Source organism: Amblyomma maculatum, chromosome 7, assembly GCF_055883805.1.
Source record: "Amblyomma maculatum isolate TAMU_Amacu chromosome 7, ASM5588380v1, whole genome shotgun sequence".
NCBI classification, from domain to species: Eukaryota; Metazoa; Arthropoda; class Arachnida; order Ixodida; family Ixodidae; genus Amblyomma; species Amblyomma maculatum.
In genome coordinates this window covers 102,433,622-102,438,567 of record NC_139350.1, presented here as the reverse complement: position 1 = coordinate 102,438,567, position 4,946 = coordinate 102,433,622, and the positions used below count along the sequence as shown (strand labels likewise).

Sequence of the window (4,946 nt, the reverse complement as noted above, 5' to 3'; positions counted from 1 at the left end):
AAGGGAAATTTGTACACTCGTGCAAGGACATCTTGTTACTCACATTTTCCGGTACTCGTTTGTAGCTGGAGGTATGAAAAGTACAGTGCGTTAAACCTCTCGAAACCTATCGATGCGTACAAGTGAACTTGGGCAAGCTTTGATTTTGTTTCAGGGCCGTACAGTAGCATGGGTTAGTCTGTTATACTTACTTGCTCCCCAAACGAAGCACAATTAAGATATGGAATGTTAATACGACTACTTTGCATTGTTATACACCTCTTCGCACTCCTTTTTTGTACAAGGTACTTCCTTCAGTAAGAGGAGAGTTTAGGTATGCTTCACTGCCTGTTGACTGGAGCGACGAGCGCAGTGTCCCCTTCAAGAGTGTCAAAAATGCGGAGGCCGGGCGGAGAAATCATTTACCTTTGTCGCTTAGAGCGTTACTTTGGAATGGACAATACAAACGGGGGTTGAGATAAGCGGGGCTGACAGGAAGTGCGTCCCGCCTTAGAGAAAGAACGCATAGTACCAGCTTTGCCAACTAGTTGTATACTGCGCATATCCTTAAATATATCTTCATTACCCTTAACAAAACATGGTTTCCACCGCATTGAACGCAATGATAGCAATGGGGTACCTTGAGGGCTTATTGTAGCTTATTGGTTGTTAAAGTAAGGCGTTTTCCTCAGGTACCAGGCTATGTTCCGCAAATTGTGAAAACTTTAGTGCCGTATAGCAAATAATTAGATACGTTAAGGACTCACCAAATGCACTGTTAACGTGACTCCGTTGCGCTCGAGGGAATGAGGCTACTTGTGTTAGTTTCTTTAGGGAGCCACAAGGGCACTTTATTTGCGAAACGAAGAAAAGTTTTATTCGGACATAAGTCTTTCGTTATATCCGAATGTTTTGGCTATACCGCTTCTCTCCTACAAAAAGAAAGGGGATATTTAGCTCTTCTCATCCTTCCCATCTGGCTTTCATATCCGCGTTCCTTCCGGGACGGAAACCAGGTGGCGTAACACCGCTCCAAACGGTGTGCGCGGAAGAAGGACGCATAACTCGTGATACTCCGGGAAGCGTGTGCTCTCCTGAGTACACGCGAGCAGTATAATGCGGCCGCTTACAGCGAAAGCTCTCAAAAAAATTGGTATAGCCATATGGCTTTGAATTCTACCACAGAAAATACAGTGTCGACAGTAAGATATTATTATTTACGGAAGGGATTTCAGTTGCACCTGCCAATTCCTGGCTGGTGCAACTGAATAAGCTTTATTTATATGATTGATTCAATTATTCTATGGTGACCACTTGTCTAGTGAGCAGAGTGCAGGATGATGAGACAAATGTTTCTTCGTGAGAGAATACCGCTGTCCACATTTAGGTGAGACGAAAGTGTGAGTGGGAAGAGAGGATGTGAGGTGATGGGTGGCTTCACAAGTTAGGCAGATACCTAGTTACCACGAGGAGTGCCCACGTAGGTGTCCCTACGGCAGAAGGCAAGGCTGTAAAGCAAAGCTTTAACAGCATCGCCAATTTGTCTATAAACAAAACTATAAACCTTTTTATCCTCATGCAACCTGAGAACTAATATTCCTATCCCCATAAGCTTCTAAAATAGCTGTTTTGGAAACCGAGAACCGCGATGCAGATTTATTGACAAAATTAGACGCCTAACGAAATTCGCACTCAGAGCACCAAAAGCGGCGGGGCAAAATGATTGCGCGTTCTGGCTGGAAACAAAATATGCGATGGCGGCCAGCTTTAAGGCTCGGAAGCAACTTTGGAGCACAGGCCCACTTCCCGGCTCGATGAACGAGCGTGGGCGAAGGCGCGTCCGCTAGTCCCTACATGTAGCACAGTGACCATCCATGGGCATGTCTAGAATCTGCTACATTTCGCGTAACAGATTTAGTGCTTGAAATGGCGATCGCCGGCATGGTGGGCTAATTGGTTCTCTCCTCTTTCCCCCTTTTTTGCCGTAGTGTGCTGTGTGCTCCACGAATTCTGAACGAGATTTGGCCTCGTAGGTTTTCCTTCAAGGTTTTTTTTTCGTGATGGGAATTCTATTTTAAACATACTTTTGGCGAAATTCGGGTGTGCGTTGAGGCTTGCAGGAAGCGTGATTCTCCTCATCCTATATCTTTCTAATGCACTTAGAGTAATTGCACATCCTTCTTTCATCAGTAATTTTCTTCGGGTGCAGTGGCATTATTAGTTACCCGTTATGAAGTATGCAATGACCTTCATTGGACACTGGATACCGTCGACTTTAGCCCTTTCAGACATGCCTAATGTTCTATGACTGAAAACAAAATCTGAAAATTACTTATGCCTATATTTCGAACGTTCTTTTGCAAAGAATTTACCGGTCACGAGTTGTTCAGAAGATAAGAAATTCATGCTCGCCTCAAAATATTATTCTCGCTGACAATATTAACTTATTCTCATTGAGATTTATGGCCGAATATTTATTTCCTTATGTGAAACTGTTCCCGTAACAAAAATTCAACTGCAGTGTTCTATAGTAAATAATTTCATTGCAGTGAAAAAAGAAAGAGGGTATGTAACCAGACAGCACTACCAGGGCGCACGGTTGTCCTTCACGTTATCCATCTAATACCTGAAAGTTTTGGGGACTTTCTCAAAAGAGGTATTAAAATTCGTCTTTTTTGCAAATTGAGTAAATTCGCGGTAAAAATCTGCACATCCGCATATGTCCTTTGCAGATTTCTAATTTTCTATTGTTTTCAAAAACAGCCCTTTGAACTCCTCACTGAGTGACGTATCAATAGTGAGATCAGGACAAACATCAGACGCGAAATTTGCGGCCGGCATCGGAACCTAACACCATTTCCATCAAAGTGTGCATGGCAGTATCTTATATTATCGCACACCTGCCACGCAGTTTAAGGAGGTATCGTAGGGTAAACGGTACATGTCACATTTAACGTATTATTTTAGCAACAAGTGCAGATCTTTACATCACATTTCTTACGCTCACAACAGATGCCCCTGCGTACAATATGGAAGACTTTTTTTGAGCTTATATTGTTTACCTGTCCTTTTTTCCCATTCCCAAAATGTCAAGTGTGTTTAATTATTCAATGTACCTTTTCTCTGTAACTACTCAAAGGAGTGTGATGATATTAGGCACTGTTGTTCTACATACCCATAGGTTATATCTGAACTAAGGGCATGCGATATTCTTCAGGAATTTGTTCTTGAAAAAATAATACCGCTGCATGCACAGAGGCACAAGGGGGATGTCTTGACGTGTAACTTTTTTCCAGAGTTATCATTCATACCATCTGCGATTTTTTTAGTTCCAAATATTTAGGACTGGCTAATGTACATGTGGGCAAGGTTTCACTGAAATTCGATGAATACTTTCTGAGAAAAGGTACATTGAATTTGAGGAACTTGCAAAAAAACACAATTTGAGAAAAATTAAGCTTTATGTTTGCATACCTCTCATGCATGCTCAAAATGCCCCAGGAGAATACATTTCACGGCTGACATTCTTGCAGGTGTCTCCAAAACCCTTCTTAGAGTTCCTTTTTACCCGTCGTGTTTCCTTGCTCTCGGCAGAGCCATACAATTCTGCCCTGTCAACGCGCTCTTTCTCCATTCTGTCGAGGGCAACATCACAAAACACACCTGGAACAATTCCAAGAGCCTCTAGAACAGCTTTTCTTGCAGAGTTACCATCATTGTAGTAGGCTACAGCATCGTTAGCTGCTGTCCTCAAGGTGTCAGCACTGACAAATGTTGTCTTAGGGCAACGACACCAGATGAGTTGGTTCAGCGACTCATTGGTGTTCTGTGTTCGTCCGTGAAGACATTTGCTCAGAAGACCTAGATCTGACAACGCCTTGAACACTGGCTTGATGACGTCCATCACGGCCTCAGGAAGGTAGCTTTTGTGGGAGTAGGTCTCAAGGCTTCCCTCAACAAGGCTGGGGTTATACCCACACCATGAAGAGGGTCCCTTTGGCCAGAGTCCATGGTGGGGCTTGATATCTGTGGATAACTTATGAAAGTATATCGCCCACACCGCTCATCTCATATTATCCAGACTGTCTGTATTTCCCCGAAAAGCTTTGCCATAGTAAACCTGAAGGGAGTCAATGTCCTTTTCTCTGAGGCGCCCTTTCCCGGAACGTGGTAGACCATCGGCAAGCTTTTTCTTCTCATTCTTCTTGATGTTCCTGAGCCTTGTGCTCATTCGCTTCAGGACATGTCCTACAAATTCATGTTTTTCTATGGCCTTCTCGTATGGCTGCGAGTCTCTTACAGAAATGTACGCCTTACTGTCTCCATCACCAATGTAACTTGTGTACATTAGTTGGTGCTTTTCAACAGAGCGCCCAAAGATTTTTACTGCTCCAGCAGATTCCATTCCACCAGATGACCCATCGTAGGTAACTTTACATTCATTCAAGTTGTCATCTGTGTGAAGATTGCGGGCACACATGTGGCAAAACTTAGATTCTACTTCAAAGTCGAGCACTTTTCCAGTGTCGGCCGATATCGCGGCTGCGACGCCATGTAGTGAAGAATAACCCCACTTCATCCACGTCCCATCCACTGTGACCGCAGCTTCCAGCTCTCCATCAGAGGCGACGGCCTCTTTCTTCAGTTCTTCGGTAGCTTTTGCCATACTTTTACTCACAGCGGTCGTAGGTGCACAAAGAAGCCTCGCGTTGTACGATGCAAACTTTGTTAGCGGTGGCGGTAAATTGAGCACAGCACACATGATGCGACCAGATGCCAAACCTTTGCCGCAGGTGCGAAGGGCGTAAACGAACCTTTGATTTACTTCAAAGACGTTGCCAGCAATGCGCCTTGATGTCTCAAGCACACTGAGAGCATCGCACTCGCTGCAGGTGAAATATATGGAGGATGCCAAACCGCTTCGCCTGTCACCTTCTTATAGTATTATTGCACCCTTGTTGCACGTT

General features: G+C 44.1%; 1 pseudogene; it reads right to left on the bottom strand.

The window, feature by feature from the left end:
- Positions 1-3,463: 3,463 nt before the first annotated feature.
- Positions 3,464-4,741, bottom strand: LOC146184166 (uncharacterized; annotated as a pseudogene).
- Between the last annotated feature and the right edge of the window lie 205 nt (positions 4,742-4,946).